The following is a 17,762-nucleotide window of genomic DNA, read 5'->3' on the forward strand; positions in this document are numbered from 1 at the left end:
GAGAGAGATTGGGAGTGTGAGAGAGAGAGAGATTGGGAGTGTGAGAGAGATTGGGAGTGTGAGAGAGAGAAATTGGGAGTGTGAGACTGAGAGATTGGGAGTGTGAGAGAGAGAGAGATTGGGAGTGTGAGAGACAGAGATTGGGAGTGTGAGAGAGAGAGAGATTGGGAGTGTGAGAGAGAGAGAGATTGGGAGTGTGAGAGCGAGAGATATTGGGAGTGTGAGAGAGAGAGAGAGATTGGGAGTGTGAGAGAGAGAGAGATTGGGAGTGAGTGAGAGAGAGAGATTGGGAGTGTGTGAGAGAGAGAGATTGGGAGTATGAGAGACAGAGATTGGGAGTGTGAGAGAGAGAGATATTGGGAGTGTGAGAGAGAGAGAGAGATTGGGAGTGTGAGAGAGACAGAGAGATTGGGAGAGAGTGAGAGAGAGAGATTGGGAGTGTGAGAGAGAGAGATTGGGAGTGTGAGAGATAGAGAGATTGGGAGTGTGAGAGAGAGAGACTGGGAGTGTGAGAGAGAGAGACTGGGAGGGAGAGAGAGAGAGAGATTGGGAGTGTGAGAGAGAGAGAGATTGGGAGTGTGAGAGAGAGAGAGATTGGGAGTGTGAGAGAGAGAGAGATTGGGAGTGTGAGAGAGAGAGATTGGGAGTGTGCGAGAGTGAGATTGGGAGTGTGAGAGAGAGAGAGATTGGGAGTGAGAGAGAGAGAGAGAGATTGGGAGTGTGAGAGAGAGAGATTGGGAGTGTGAGAGAGAGAGAGATTGGGAGTGTGAGAGAGATTGGGAGTGTGAGAGAGAGAAATTGGGAGTGTGAGACTGAGAGATTGGGAGTGTGAGAGAGAGAGAGATTGGGAGTGTGAGAGACAGAGATTGGGAGTGTGAGAGAGAGAGAGATTGGGAGTGTGAGAGAGAGAGAGATTGGGAGTGTGAGAGCGAGAGATATTGGGAGTGTGAGAGAGAGAGAGAGATTGGGAGTGTGAGAGAGAGAGAGAGATTGGGAGTGAGTGAGAGAGAGAGATTGGGAGTGTGTGAGAGAGAGAGATTGGGAGTATGAGAGACAGAGATTGGGAGTGTGAGAGAGAGAGATATTGGGAGTGTGAGAGAGAGAGAGAGATTGGGAGTGTGAGAGAGACAGAGAGATTGGGAGAGAGTGAGAGAGAGAGATTGGGAGTGTGAGAGAGAGAGATTGGGAGTGTGAGAGATAGAGAGATTGGGAGTGTGAGAGAGAGAGACTGGGAGTGTGAGAGAGAGAGACTGGGAGGGAGAGAGAGAGAGAGATTGGGAGTGTGAGAGAGAGAGAGATTGGGAGTGTGAGAGAGAGAGAGATTGGGAGTGTGAGAGAGAGAGAGATTGGGAGTGTGAGAGAGAGAGATTGGGAGTGTGCGAGAGTGAGATTGGGAGTGTGAGAGAGAGAGAGATTGGGAGTGAGAGAGAGAGAGAGAGATTGGGAGTGTGAGAGAGAGAGACTGGGGCTGTCAGAGAGAGAAATTGGGAGTGTGAGAGAGAGAGAGATTGGGAGTGTCAGAGAGAGAGATTGGTAGTGAGAGAGAGAGAGAGATTGGGAGTGTGAGAGAGAGAGAGTGATTGGGAGTGTGAGGGAGAGAGATTGGGAGTGTGAGAGAGAGAAACTGGGAGTGTGTGAGAGAGAGATTGGGAGTGTGAGAGAGAGACATTGGGAGTGTGAGAGAGAGAGATTGGGAGTGTGAGAGAGAGGGATTGGGAGTGTGAGACTGAGAGATTGGGAGTGTGAGAGAGAGAGAGATTGGGAGTGTGAGAGGGAGTGATTGGGAGTGTGAGAGAGAGAGAGATTGAGAGTGTGAGAGAGAGAGAGACTGGAAGTGTGAGAGAGAGAAATTGGGAGTGTGAGACTGAGAGATTGGGAGTGTGAGAGAGAGAGAGATTGGGAGTGTGAGAGACAGAGATTGGGAGTGTGAGAGAGAGAGAGATTGGGAGTGTGAGAGAGAGACAGATTGGGAGTGTGAGAGAGAGAGATATTGGGAGTGTGAGAGAGAGAGAGAGATTGGGAGTGTGAGACAGAGAGAGAGATTGGGAGTGAGTGAGAGAGAGAGATTGGGAGTGTGAGAGAGAGAGATTGGGAGTGTGAGAGAGAGAGACTGGGAGTGTGAGCGAGAGAGACTGGGAGGGTGTGAGAGAGAGAGACTGGGAGTGAGAGAGAGCGAGTGATTGGGAGTGTGAGAGAGAGAGAGATTGGGAGTGTGAGAGAGAGAGAGACTGGGAGTGAGAGAGAGAGAGATATTGGGAGTATGAGAGAGAGAGAGAGATTGGGAGTCTGAGAGAGAGAGAGAGATTGGAATTGGAATTGGTATTGGGAGTGTGAGGGAGAGAGAGAGATTGGGAGTGAGTGAGAGAGACAGATTGGGATTGTGAGAGAGAGAGATTGGGAGTGTGATAGAGAGAGTCTGGGAGTGTGAGCGAGAGAGACTGGGAGGGTGTGAGAGAGAGAGACTGGGAGTGAGAGGGAGCGAGAGATTGGGAGTGTGAGAGAGAGAGATTGGGAGTGTGAGAGAGAGAGACTGGGAGTGTGAGCGAGAGAGACTGGGAGGGTGTGAGAGAGAGAGACTGGGAGTGAGAGAGAGCGAGTGATTGGGAGTGTGAGAGAGAGAGAGATTGGGAGTGTGAGAGAGAGAGAGACTGGGAGTGAGAGAGAGAGAGATATTGGGAGTATGAGAGAGAGAGAGAGATTGGGAGTCTGAGAGAGAGAGAGAGATTGGAATTGGAATTGGTATTGGGAGTGTGAGGGAGAGAGAGAGATTGGGAGTGAGTGAGAGAGACAGATTGGGATTGTGAGAGAGAGAGAGAAATTGAGAGCGAGAGAGACTGGGAGGGTGTGAGAGAGAGAGACTGGGAGTGAGAGAGAGCGAGTGATTGGGAGTGTGAGAGAGAGAGAGATTGGGAGTGTGAGAGAGAGAGAGACTGGGAGTGAGAGAGAGAGAGATATTGGGAGTATGAGAGAGAGAGAGCGATTGGGAGTTTGAGAGAGAGAGACTGGGAGTGTGTGAGAGTGAGAGACTGGGAGTGTGTGAGAGAGAGAGACTGGGAGTGTGAGAGAGAGATTGGGAGTGTGTGAGAGAGAGAGAAATTGAGAGTATGAGAGAGAGAGATTGGGAGTGTGACAGGGAGAGAGATTGGGAGTGAGAGAGAGAGATTGGGAGTGTGTGAGAGAGAGAGATTGGGAGTGTGAGAGAGAGAGAGATTGGGAGTGTGAGAGAGAGAGATTGGGTGTGTGAGAGAGAGAGAGATTGGTAGTGTGAGAGAGAGAGAGAGAGATTGGGAGTGTGAGAGAGAGAGAGATTGGGAGTGTGAGAGAGAGAGATTGGGAGTGTGAGAGAGAGAGATTGGGAGTGTGAGAGAGAGAGAGAGATTGGGAGTGTGAGTCAGAGAGAGACTGGGAGTGTGAGAGAGAGAGACTGGGAGTGTGTGAGAGAGAGAGAGATTGGGAGTGTGAGAGAGAGAAATTGGGAGTGTGAGAGAGAGAGAGATTGGGAGTGTGAGAGAGAGAGATTGGGAGTGTGAGAGAGAGAGACTGGGAGTGTGAGAGAGAGAGACTGGGAGTGAGAGAGAGAGAGAGATTGGGAGCGTGAGAGAGAGAGAGATTGGGAGTGTGAGAGAGAGAGAGATTGGGAGTGTGAGAGAGAGAGAGATTGGGAGTGTGAGAGAGAGAGAGATTGGGAGTGTGAGAGAGAGAGAGATTGGGAGTGTGAGAGAGAGAGATTGGGACTGTGAGAGAGAGAGATTGGGAGTGTGAGAGAGAGGGAGATTGGGAGTGTGAGAGAGAGAGAGAGATTGGGAGTGTCAGAGAGAGAAATTGGGAGTGTGAGAGAGCGAGAGATTGGGAGTGTCAGAGAGAGAGAATAGAAGCCCTACATGCAGAATTCTGCCGAAGCATCCTTCGCACCCAAAGAAAAACGCCAACAAATGCATGCAGAGCCGAACTAGGCAGATACCCACTGATAATAAACATCCAAAAACGAGCACTAAACTTCCTAAATCACCTCAAATCTAGCTCCCCAGACACCCTTCATTTCAAAGCCTTTCAGACCCAAGAGCTAAACCCAGAAAAGAGTCCCCTGAGTCAGCTGCTACTGAAACTAAGTACTCAGCCGGACCCTGACCAGCCCCAGACCAACACAGCCGTCCAAACACCAATCCGAGTGAACCAAATCATTAAAAAATGCAAAGAAACCTACCTGGAACATTGGAACAAAATAACTGAAAGCCAAAGCAGATTAGAATGTTACCGGGCCCTAAAAAGAGAATATAAACTGGCAGACTACCTCACGACCATCAGAGACACAAAACAGAGACAGACCCTCACCAGGTACAGACTAAGCGACCACCAACTGGAAATTGAAAAAGGCAGATACAAGAAATCCTGGCAGCCTAGAGAGAATAGAATATGCGATCAATGTCTGGCCGGCGAGGTTGAAACAGAGATGCATTTCCTCCTAAAATGCGAAAAATTCACCACATCAAGAAACATATTATTCAACAAGCTAAGCCAAACAACCCCAGATTTCAAGGAATTGGATGACCTGTCAAAATTGAGATTAGTCCTAGGAGAAGGAGACAGACCATACCTTGGGGCCAAATATGTAACAACATGTCACAACCTGAGGACTGTTTAAAATTAAGACTGTTTAAAATTAATATTGAACGTACCAAATGAAGTACAAAGACTGTTTAAAATTAATATTGTTTAAAAGTAATATTGTATGTAACCAACAAATGTCAAATCGATTGACACCTACAGAATGTTGGAAAACTGTACCTTTTTGCTATGTAAGCTTTGGCAATATGGTTCTCTGTAAACTTTCATGCCAATAAAGCATTTGAATTGGAATTGGAATTGGATTGGGATTGTGAGTGAGAGAGAGAGATTGGGAGTGTGAGAGAGAGAGATTGGGAGTGTGAGAGAGAGAGACTGGGAGTGTGAGACTGAGAGATTGGGAGTGTGAGAGAGAGAGAGTTTGGGAGTGTGAGAGAGAGAGATTGGGAGTGTGAGAGAGAGAGATTGGGAGAGTGAGAGAGAGCGATTGGGAGAGTGAGAGAGACAGATTGGGAGTGTGAGAGACAGAGATTGGGAGTGTGAGAGAGAGAGAGATTGGGAGTGTGAGAGAGAGAGATATTGGGAGTGTGAGTGAGAGAGAGAAATTGGGAGTGTGAGAGAGAGAGAGAGATTGGGAGTGAGTGAGAGAGAGAGATTGGGAGTGTGAGAGAGAGAGATTGGGAGTGTGAGAGAGAGAGACTGGGAGTGTGAGAGAGAGAGACTGGGAGTGTGTGAGAGAGAGAGACTGGGAGTGCGAGAGTGAGAGAGATTGGAAGTGTGAGAGAGAGAGAGATTGGGAGTGTGAGAGAGAGATTGGGAGTGTGAGAGAGAGAGAGATTGGGAGTGTGAGAGAGTGAAATTGGGAGGGTGAGAGAGAGAGAGATTGGGAGTGTGAGAGAGAGAGAGAGATTGGGAGTGTGAGAGAGAGAGACTGGGGCTGTCAGAGAGAGAAATTGGGAGTGTGAGAGAGAGAGAGATTGGGAGTGTCAGAGAGAGAGATTGGGAGTGAGAGAGAGAGAGGTTGGGAGTGTGAGAGAGAGAGAGAGATTGGGAGTGTGAGGGAGAGACATTGGGAGTGTGAGAGAGAGAGACTGGGAGTGTGTGAGAGAGAGATTGGGAGTGTGAGAGAGAGAGATTGGGAGTGTGAGAGAGAGAGATTGGGAGTGTGAGAGAGAGGGATTGGGAGTGTGAGACTGAGAGATTGGGAGTGTGAGAGAGAGAGAGATTGGGAGTGTGAGAGAGAGAGATTGGGAGTGTGAGAGAGAGAGAGATTGGGAGTGTGAGAGAGAGAGAGATTGGGAGTGTGAGAGAGAGAAATTGGGAGTGTGAGACTGAGAGATTGGGAGTGTGAGAGAGAGAGAGATTGGGAGTGTGAGAGCCAGAGATTGGGAGCGTGAGAGAGAGAGAGATTGGGAGTGTGAGAGAGAGAGAGATTGGGAGTGTGAGAGCGAGAGATATTGGGAGTGTGAGAGAGAGAGAGAGATTGGGAGTGTGAGAGAGAGAGAGAGATTGGGAGTGAGTGAGAGAGAGAGATTGGGAGTGTGTGAGAGAGAGAGATTGGGAGTATGAGAGAGAGAGATTGGGAGTGTGAGAGAGAGAGATATTGGGAGTGTGAGAGAGAGAGAGAGATTGGGAGTGTGAGAGAGAGAGAGAGATTGGGAGAGAGTGAGAGAGAGAGATTGGGAGTGTGAGAGAGAGAGATTGGGAGTGTGAGAGAGAGGGACTGGGAGTGTGAGAGAGAGAGACTGGGAGTGAGAGAGAGAGAGAGATTGGGAGTGTGAGAGAGAGAGAGATTGGGAGTGTGAGAGAGAGAGAGATTGGGAGTATGAGAGAGAGACATTGGGAGTGTGAGAGAGAGAGAGAGATTGGGAGTGAGAGAGAGAGAGAGAGATTGGGAGTGTGAGAGAGAGAGACTGGGAGTGTGAGAGAGAGAAATTGGGAGTGTGAGAGAGAGAGAGATTGGGAGTGTCAGAGAGAGAGATTGGGAGTGAGAGAGAGAGAGAGATTGGGAGTGTGAGAGAGAGAGAGTGATTGGGAGTGTGAGGGAGAGAGATTGGGAGTGTGAGAGAGAGAAACTGGGAGTGTGTGAGAGAGAGATTGGGAGTATGAGAGAGAGACATTGGGAGTGTGAGAGAGAGAGAGAGATTGGGAGTGTGAGAGAGAGAGAGAGATTGGGAGAGAGTGAGAGAGAGAGATTGGGAGTGTGAGAGAGAGAGATTGGGAGTGTGAGAGAGAGGGACTGGGAGTGTGAGAGAGAGAGACTGGGAGTGAGAGAGAGAGAGAGATTGGGAGTGTGAGAGAGAGAGAGTGATTGGGAGTGTGAGGGAGAGAGATTGGGAGTGTGAGAGAGAGAGATTATTATGACCTTATTAAATCAATGTATCTGAAAAACAAATGCGGGGTCAAAATTGGAGACAAACGCTCCGATTTCTTCACCCAGAGAAGAGGCGTCCGGCAGGGCTGCAATTTGAGCCCGACCCTGTTCAATATATACATAAATTAATTAGCAGACATGCTGGAGCAAAGCGAGTCACCAGGTCTCCGTCTCCTGGATGGAGAAGTGAAGTCCCTGTTCTATGCGGATGATCTGGTTCTGCTGTCTCCCACAGAACAGGGATTACAGCAACAACTAGACCTACTCGACAAATACTGCCAAAATTGGGCTCTAACAGTAAATCTAAAGAAAACCAACATCATGATTTTTCAGAAAAGACCCAGATGTCAGGAAAACAAATACCAGTTTACCCTCAGTGATACCACTATAGGACACACTATGAGCTACACCTACCTTGGTCTAACTATTACAGCATCAGGGAGCTTCAGCATAGCAGTGAATGCACTAAAAGAAAAAGCACGAAGAGCCCTATATGCAATAAAAAGAAAATTCTACAACATCCAAATCCCAATCAAAATCTGGCTCAAAATATTTGACAGCATAATCCTGCCCATTGCACTGTACGGTAGTGAAGTATGGGGCCCGCTAAATCACCAAAACTACACTAAATGGGAAAAACACACAATGGAAGCCCTACATGCAGAATTCAGCCGAAGCATCCTTCGCACCCAAAGAAAAACGCCAACAAATGCATGCAGAGCCGAACTAGGCAGATACCCACTGATAATAAACATCCAAAAACGAGCACTAAACTTCCTAAATCACCTCAAATCTAGCTCCCCAGACACCCTTCATTTCAAAGCCTTTCAGACCCAAGAGCTAAACCCAGAAAAGAGTCCCCTGAGTCAGCTGCTACTGAAACTAAGTACTCAGCCGGACCCTGACCAGCCCCAGACCAACACAGCTGTCCAAACACCAATCCGAGTGAACCAAATCATTAAAAAATGCAAAGAAACCTACCTGGAACATTGGAACAAAATAACTGAAAGCCAAAGCAGATTAGAATGTTACCGGGCCCTAAAAAGAGAATATAAACTGGCAGACTACCTCACGACCATCAGAGACACAAAACAGAGACAGACCCTCACCAGGTACAGACTAAGCGACCACCAACTGGAAATTGAAAAAGGCAGATACAAGAAATCCTGGCAGCCTAGAGAGAATAGAATATGCGATCAATGTCTGGCTGGCGAGGTTGAAACAGAAATGCATTTCCTCCTAAAATGCGAAAAATTCAACACATCAAGAAACATATTATTCAACAAGCTAAGCCAAACAACCCCAGATTTCAAGGAATTGGATGATCTGTCAAAATTGAGATTAGTCCTAGGAGAAGGAGACAGACCATACCTTGGGGCCAAATATGTAACAACATGTCACAACCTGAGGACTGTTTAAAAGTAAGACTGTTTAAAAGTAATATTGAACGTACCAAATAAAGTAGAAAGACTGTTTCAAATTAATATTGTTTAAAAGTAATATTGTATGTACCCAACAAATGTCAAATCGATTGACACCTACAGAATGTTGGAAAACTGTACCTTTTTGCTATGTAAGCTTTGGCAATATGGTTCTCTGTAAACTTTCATGCCAATAAAGCATTTGAACTGAACTGAACTGAACTGAACTGAGATTGGGAGTGTGAGAGAGAGGGATTGGGAGTGTGAGACTAAGAGATTGGGAGTGTGAGAGAGAGAGAGATTGGGAGTGTGAGAGGGAGAGATTGGGAGTGTGAGAGAGAGAGAGATTGGGAGTGTGAGAGAGAGAGAGACTGGGAGTGCGAGAGAGAGAAATTGGGAGTGTGAGACTGAGAGATTGGGAGTGTGAGAGTGAGAGAGATTGGGAGTGTGAGAGACAGAGATTGGGAGTGTGAGAGAGAGAGAAATTGGGAGTGTGAGAGAGAGACAGATTGGGAGTGTGAGAGAGAGAGATATTGGGAGTTTGAGAGAGAGAGAGAGATTGGGAGTGTGAGACAGAGAGAGAGATTGGGAGTGAGTGAGAGAGAGAGATTGGGAGTGTGAGAGAGAGAGATTGGGAGTGTGAGAGAGAGAGACTGGGAGTGTGAGCGAGAGAGACTGGGAGGGTGTAAGAGAGAGAGACTGGGAGTGAGAGAGAGCGAGTGATTGGGAGTGTGAGAGAGAGAGAGATTGGGAGTGTGAGAGGGAGAGATTGGGAGTTTGAGAGAGAGAGACTGGGAGTGTGTGAGAGTGAGAGACTGGGAGTGTGTGAGAGAGAGAGACTGGGAGTGTGAGAGAGAGATTGGGAGTGTGTGAGAGAGAGAGAGATTGAGAGTGTGAGAGAGAGAGAGATTGGGAGTGTGAGAGGGAGAGAGATTGGGAGTGAGAGAGAGAGAGATATTGGGAGTGTGAGAGAGAGAGAGAGATTGGGGGTGTGAGAGAGAGAGAGAGATTGGGAGTGAGTGAGAGAGAGAGATTGGGAGTGTGAGAGAGAGAGATTGGGAGTGTGAGAGAGAGAGACTGGGCCATAGAGGATATAAATATGATCTTCCATGAGGCAGCTGTAAAAGCCGACCTTGTGAAACAGAAGAGGAAGCGTCACAAAAGACAAAATAAAAATAAGAAATGGTTTGACCACGAATGCAAAAATGCCAGAAAAGACCTGAGAAAAATATCAAACCAAAAGCATCGCCAACCAAACAATCCGGACCTACGTACTAGATACAATGAAACCCTCAAAAGATATAAACACACCATTAGGAACAAAACACAAAACTATACCCACAAAATACTCGAAGAAATTGAAAACTCCACCAATCCAAAACAATTCTGGGAAATGTGGAATAACCTGAGTACAACACAATTGCAAGCATTACCAATCCAAGATGGCGACATCTGGAGAACACATTTTGAAAACCTCTACAAAGACATCCCAATAAACAAAACAAACCCAAGTCAACATCAGGTCACAGAAAAACTCCACACATTAGAAGCAACAATTAAAGACAACCAAAACCCTCTAGACTCCCCAATCACATGGAAAGAACTGGCCACAAAAACAAAATCCCTCCACCTAAAGAAAGCCTGTGGCCCAGACAACATCAAAAATGAAATGCTCAAGTTCAGCAATATGGAGATGCAGGGTGCGGTACTCAAATTATTCAACATCATATTACGTTCAGGCTGTTTTCCCGATATCTGGTGCCAAGGACTAATCTCCCCCATATACAAAAGTGGAAACAAATCAGACCCAAATAACTACCGCGGCATCTGTGTCAACAGTTGTCTAGGGAAGTTATTCTGCAGTATTCTAAATAGTAGATTACTTGATTTTCTTAACAAACATAATATCCTCAGAAAAAACCAAATAGGCTTTCTTCCAAAACACCGCACCACCGACCATATCTATACCCTTCACACCCTCATTGAAAAACATATACACCAAACAAAAAATGGGAAAATATTCGCCTGTTTCATCGACTTCAAGAAAGCCTTTGACTCTATATGGCACGAAGGGCTCTATTATAAACTTCTTCAGTGTGGAATAGGGGGCAAAGTCTATGACCTTATTAAATCAATGTATCTGAAAAACAAATGCGGGGTCAAAATTGGAGACAAACGCACCGATTTCTTCACCCAGAGAAGAGGCGTCCGGCAGGGCTGCAGTTTGAGCCCGGCCCTGTTCAACATATACATAAATGAATTAGCAGACATGCTGGAGCAAAGCGAGTCACCAGGTCTCCGTCTCCTGGATGGAGAAGTGAAATCCCTGTTCTATGCGGACGACCTGGTTCTGCTGTCTCCCACAGAACAGGGATTACAGCAACAACTAGACCTACTCGACAAATACTGCCAAAATTGGGCTCTAACAGTAAATCTAAAGAAAACCAACATCATGATTTTTCAAAAAAGGCCCAGATGTCAGGAAAACAAATACCAGTTTACCCTCAGTGATACCACTATAGGACACACTATGAGCTACACCTACCTTGGTCTAACTATTACAGCATCAGGGAGCATCAGCATAGCAGTGAATGCACTAAAAGAAAAAGCACGAAGAGCCCTATATGCAATAAAAAGAAAATTCTACAACATCCAAATCCCAATCAAAATCTGGCTCAAAATATTTGACAGCATAATCCTGCCCATTGCACTGTACGGTAGTGAAGTATGGGGCCCGCTAAATCACCAAAACTACACTAAATGGGAAAAACACACAATAGAAGCCCTACATGCAGAATTCTGCCGAAGCATCCTTCGCACCCAAAGAAAAACGCCAACAAATGCATGCAGAGCCGAACTAGGCAGATACCCACTGATAATAAACATCCAAAAACGAGCACTAAACTTCCTAAATCACCTCAAATCTAGCTCCCCAGACACCCTTCATTTCAAAGCCTTTCAGACCCAAGAGCTAAACCCAGAAAAGAGTCCCCTGAGTCAGCTGCTACTGAAACTAAGTACTCAGCCGGACCCTGACCAGCCCCAGACCAACACAGCCGTCCAAACACCAATCCGAGTGAACCAAATCATTAAAAAATGCAAAGAAACCTACCTGGAACATTGGAACAAAATAACCGAAAGCCAAAGCAAATTAGAATGTTACCGGGCCCTAAAAAGAGAATATAAACTGGCAGACTACCTCACGACCATCAGAGACACAAAACAGAGACAGACCCTCACCAGGTACAGACTAAGCGACCACCAACTGGAAATTGAAAAAGGCAGATACAAGAAATCCTGGCAGCCTAGAGAGAATAGAATATGCGATCAATGTCTGGCCGGCGAGGTTGAAACAGAGATGCATTTCCTCCTAAAATGCGAAAAATTCAACACATCAAGAAACATATTATTCAACAAGCTAAGCCAAACAACCCCAGATTTCAAGGAATTGGATGATCTGTCAAAATTGAGATTAGTCCTAGGAGAAGGAGACAGACCATACCTTGGGGCCAAATATGTAACAACATGTCACAACCTGAGGACTGTTTAAAATTAAGACTGTTTAAAATTAATATTGAACGTACCAAATGAAGTACAAAGACTGTTTAAAATTAATATTGTTTAAAAGTAATATTGTATGTACCCAACAAATGTCAAATCGATTGACACCTACAGAATGTTGGAAAACTGTACCTTTTTGATATGTAAACTTTGGCAATATGGTTCTCTGTAAACTTTCATGCCAATAAAGCATTTGAATTGGAATTGGAATTGGAGCGAGAGAGCGAGAGAGCGACAGAGAGAGAGAGAGACAGAGAGAGCGACAGAGAGAGAGAGAGACAGAGAGAGAGAGAGACAGAGAGAGCGACAGAGAGAGAGAGAGAGAGACAGAGAGAGAGAGAGAGAGAGAGAGAGAGTGAGAGAGAGAGTCAACTAGTCCTGGGACTCAGTGAAGCAACCACTAACACTACTAATAATAATCAACCCCGGGACAGTGACATCCTAGCACAGAGAATTCGACCCAACACAATTGTCACTAAGCAAAAGGAAAAATATTTGACCTATTGGACAGAAACGACAAAAGCCCAAAACAAACTCGGTTGCTACTTGGCCCTAAACAGACAATACAACATGGCTGAATACCTGACCATGGTAAAAGATAGCAAACTGAGAAAAACCTTGACAATGTACAGCCTTAGTGAGCATAGCCTGGTGATCGAAAAAGGAAGACACAGGCAGACCTGGCTGCCAAGAGAGGACAGGATATGCTCTCACTGCAGTCAAGGAGTGGTGGAGACAGAGATGCACTTCCTCACAGCTTGTGGAAACTATCAGGACATAAGGGGGAATTTCTACCCAAAATTCATAAAAATATGCCCTGAATTCAAAAATTTGAATAACCACCAAAAACTCCCATACCTACTAGGGGAAGAGAGAAATTGTGTAACCTTAGAGGCACACTATGTTACAGCTTGCCATAAGCAGAGGGACAACCATTAAATATAAGAAAAGATTATATGCATATTATATGTGAGTATATTTATACACACAGGGATATATCTGTTTATACACTGTATCAGTGTTTGCGTGTTCAATCATACATGTTTTTTTTTTCTGTGCTTTGGCAACATAAGATGTACCTTGTCATGCCAATAAAGCAATTTGAATTGAATTGAATTGAATTGAATTGAATTGACTGGGAGGGTGTGAGAGTGAGAGACTGGGAGTGTGTGAGAGAGAGAGACTGGGAGTGTGAGAGAGAGATTGGGAGTGTGTGAGAGAGAGAGATTGGGAGTGTGTGAGAGAGAGAGATTGGGAGTGCGAGAGAGAGTGATATTGGGAGTGTGAGAGAGAGAGAGAGATTGGGAGTGTGAGAGAGAGAGAGAGATTGGGAGTGAGTGAGAGAGAGAGATTGGGAGTGTGAGAGAGAGAGATTGGGAGTGTGAGAGAGAGAGACTGGGAGTGAGAGAGAGCGAGAGATTGGGAGTGTGAGAGAGAGAGAGATTGGGAGTGTGAGAGAGGTTGGGAGTTTGAGAGAGAGAGACTGGGAGTGTGTGAGAGTGAGAGACTTGCAGTGTGTGAGAGAGAGAGACTGGGAGTGTGAGAGAGAGATTGGGAGTGTGTGAGAGAGAGAGAGATTGAGAGTGTGAGAGAGAGAGAGATTGGGAGTGTGACAGGGAGAGAGATTGGGAGTGAGAGAGAGCGATTGGGAGTGTGTGAGAGAGAGAGATTGGGAGTGTGAGAGAGAGAGACTGGGAGTGTCAGAGAGAGAAATTGGGAGTGTGAGAGAGCGAAAGATTGGGAGTGTCAGAGAGAGAGATTGGGAGTGTGAGTGAGAGAGAGCGATTGGGAGTGTGAGAGAGAGAGATTGGGAGTGTGAGAGAGAGAGACTGGGAGCGTGTGAGAGAGAGATTGGGAGTGTGAGAGAGAGAAATTGGGAGTGTGAGAGAGAGAGATTGGGAGTGCGAGAGTGAGAGATTGGGAGTGGGAGACTGGGAGATTGGGAGTGTGAGAGAGAGAGAGATTGGGAGTGTGAGAGAGAGAGAATGGGAGTGTGAGAGAGAGAGAGATTGGGAGTGTGAGAGAGAGATTTAGGGAGTGTGAGAGAGAGAGATTGTGAGTGTGAGAGAGAGAGATTGGGAGTGTGAGAGAGAGAGATTGGGAGTGTGAGAGAGAGAGATTGCGAGTGTGAGAGACAGATTGGGATTGTGTGAGAGAGAGAGATTGGGAGTGTGAGAGAGAGAGAGATTGGGAGTGTGAGAGAGGTATTGGGAGTGTGAGGGAGAAAGAGAGATTGGGTGTGTGAGAGAGAGACAGAGATTGGGATTGAGTGAGAGAGAGAGATTGGGAGTGTGAGAGAGAGAGATTGGGAGTGTGAGAGAGAGACTGGGAGTGTGAGAGAGAGGAATTGGGAGTGTGAGAGAGAGAGAGATTGGGAGTGTGAGAGAGAGAGATTGGGAGTGTGAGAGAGAGTGACTGGGAGTGTGAGAGAGAGAGACTGGGAGTGAGAGAGAGAGAGAGATTGGGGGCGTGAGAGAGAGAGAGATTGGGAGTGTGAGAGAGAGAGAGATTGGGAGTGTGAGAGAGAGAGAGATTGGGAGTGTGAGAGAGAGAGAGATTGGGAGTGTCAGAGAGAGAGATTGGGAGTGTGAGAGAGAGAGAGAGAGTGGGAGTGTGAGAGAGAGAGAGATTGGGAGTGTGAGAGAGAGAGATTGGGAGTGTGAGAGAGAGAGAGTGCAATATGGTTCTCTGTAAACTTTCATGCCAATAAAGCATTTTAATTGGAATTGGAATTGGAATTGGAATTGGAGTGGGAGTGTGTGAGAGAGAGAGAGTGGGAATGTGTGAGAGAGAGATTGGGAGTATGAGAGAGAGAGATTGGGAGTGTGAGAGAGAGGGATTGGGAGTGTGAGAGAGAGAGATTGGGAGTGTGAGACTGAGAGATTGGGAGTGTGAGAGAGAGAGATTGGGAGTGTGAGAGAGAGAGATTGGGAGTGTGTGAGAGAGAGAGATTGGCAGTGTGAGAGAGAGAGAGATTGGGAGTGTGAGAGAGAGAAATTGGGAGTGTGAGACTGAGAGATTGGGAGTGTGAGAGAGAGAGAGATTGGGAGTGTGAGAGACAGAGATTGCGAGTGTGGGAGAGAGAGAGATTGGGAGTGTGAGAGAGAGAGAGATTGGGAGTGTGAGAGAGAGAGAGATTGGGAGTGTGAGAAAGAGAGAGATTGGGAGTGTGAGAGAGAGAGATTGGGAGTGTGCGAGAGTGAGATTGGGAGTGTGAGAGAGAGAGAGATTTGGAGTGAGAGAGAGAGAGAGAGATTGGGAGTGTGAGAGAGAGAGACTGGGGCTGTCAGAGAGAGAAATGGGGAGGGTGAGAGAGAGAGAGATTGGGAGTGTCAGAGAGAGAGATTGGGAGTGAGAGAGAGAGAGAGAGATTGGGAGTGAGTGAGAGAGAGAGATTGGGAGTGTGAGAGAGGGAGATTGGGAGTGTGAGAGAGAGAGACTGGGAGTGTGAGCGAGAGAGACTGGGAGGGTGTGAGAGAGAGAGACTGGGAGTGAGAGAGAGCGAGTGATTGGGAGTGTGAGAGAGAGAGAGATTGGGAGTGTGAGAGGGAGAGATTGGGAGTTTGAGAGAGAGAGACCAGCAGAGGAAAACACCTCCCTGTCCGTCTCCACCCCCCCCACACCTCTCAACGAAAACAAAATGATGAAAGAGAATCTGGCCAAACTAGAACTTGATCTCAACGAATACAGAGAAACACTGGCCAAGAATTTGAAGGAGGAATTCAAACAGCTAAAAACGGAACACGAGTCCACCATCCACAAGCTGAGAAAGACCATAGAGGAGCAAAGAAATGAGATCAAAGAACTCCGTACTCAACTAAACAAAATGAAGGAGACCGTAGAAAGGCACAGCAGGCAACACAAACCTCTTAAGGTCCAAAAACCTGAGGACACAAAAACAACACACACAAGGACACAGAACCCGCCGGATGCCACCCCACACGAAGACACACCAAAAGCCACAAACCCCGCTCCAACCAGCCCTCAGTCGAGTCATGCCCAGACTACTGCTACCCAGTCCTCACACACAGGAACACAAAAACCGACAGATACCCCCCCAAACGAGGACACACCGAAAGCCCCAAACCCCGCTCCTGCCACACAACATATCCCAGAAACCCAGCCAACAACCAGCCACCAGGCGAGTCCTACCCAGACTACTGTTACCCAGTCTGAAAAACCAGCCCCTCAGGCGGTCCTGCTGACCGACTCCAACGGAAAGTTTCTGGACCCCCAGAGGCTGTTCCCAGACCATCAAGTCCTGAAAAAATGGTGCAGCAACACAGGCCAAGCAATGAAGATCCTGAACAAAGAATCCCTTGGAAGCCCCAAATGGATTGTGATCCACACAGGCACGAACGACCTACGCACCCTACAGGAAGGCACGGCTTGGGCGGTGAGCAGGATGGCAGAAAAGGCCAGCAGGGAATTCCCCGAGGCGCGGATCGTGATCTCCACACTACTGCCCAGAAAGGACACCCCAGCCTATATAATCCACAACACCAACAGGGAGATCGACACGAGATGTTCTGTCCTCCCCAACGTCTCCCTGGCCCATCATCCAAACATCAACACAAAGGACCTCTATGACGAAATACATCTACTCAAACAGCGGATGTGGGTCTTCGCAAGAAACCTCATAAACACTGCCAAAAGACGCAGCCCTCCCACCCCCCCTACCATTGGGAGCCCAAACAGGACCACCAATGTCCCCCACCCCCCTTTACAAAACCGACAACAGAACCGTGCTTTTATACCTGACCCAAGACCCCCCTCTAGACCACAGACTGTAGACCAAGAACTGAGAAAGATCATGACGATGCTGAACAGCCTGATAGAAAGCCGGAGAAATTATTAATATTGTTATCTATCATTATTGTTATCTTACCAGTATTATTACTATTATTAGATAGATATATGTGCATGCCTCATGAAATTTATACTAAATCATCACTTAGCATTATAGAAAATAGTGTTTCCACACTCATCCCACAAAATAGGTCCATTTTATTTCGTTTTATTGAACTATATAAATGCGTTCTTTCCACATAAGCTGCTGGAATATCCAGGGCCTCCGCTCCTCAACTTTTGGGATGAAGAGTACAGACCCTGAATTCCTAAAAGCTATAAAAGACATTGATATAATTGTGTTAACAGAAACATGGTGCCAAAAGGACATGCCGACCCACTGTCCTCCAATGTACCATGAAATCATTGTGCCCTCAGTAAAGAACACTAAAACACGCAAGGGCAGAACCTCCGGGGGAATATTGGTGTGGTATAAGGGAGAACTGGACAAACACATCTCACCGGTAAAACAGGGGAAATCACACGTATGGCTAAAACTAGATAAAAATATAGGAATAGCAAAAAAAGATGTTTACTTATGTGCGATCTACATACCTCCAATAGATTCGCCATATTTCGAAGAGGAGTTATTTGATACTCTCCACATGGAAATCAGCCATTTCCAGGCCCAAGGAAAGGTGATAATATGTGGGGACCTAAATGCAAGGACCGGTTGTGAACCTGACTTCATAGACCCACAGGGAAACAACCATGTGTTTGGCCAGACCCCTTTAGATGTCACACCAGCCATCGCAAATCGGAACAACCTTGATCGTGAAATAAATAAAAGCGGTAGGGAGGTAGTGCAACTCTGCCGAGCCTTAGGCCTGTACATAGTTAATGGTAGGTTCAGAGGGGACTCCCTAGGGAGACTCACATACTCCTCAACTCTTGGGTCTAGTGTGGTGGACTATACAATCACTGACCTGGACCCCTGCGATATCAACGCATTCACTGTCAGGCAGCAATCCCCCCTCTCAGACCATAACCAAATA

This window comes from Somniosus microcephalus, chromosome 13 (assembly GCF_052327205.1).
Source record: "Somniosus microcephalus isolate GS21.2 chromosome 13, FLI_Smic_1.0, whole genome shotgun sequence".
Lineage (NCBI taxonomy): Eukaryota > Metazoa > Chordata > Chondrichthyes > Squaliformes > Somniosidae > Somniosus > Somniosus microcephalus.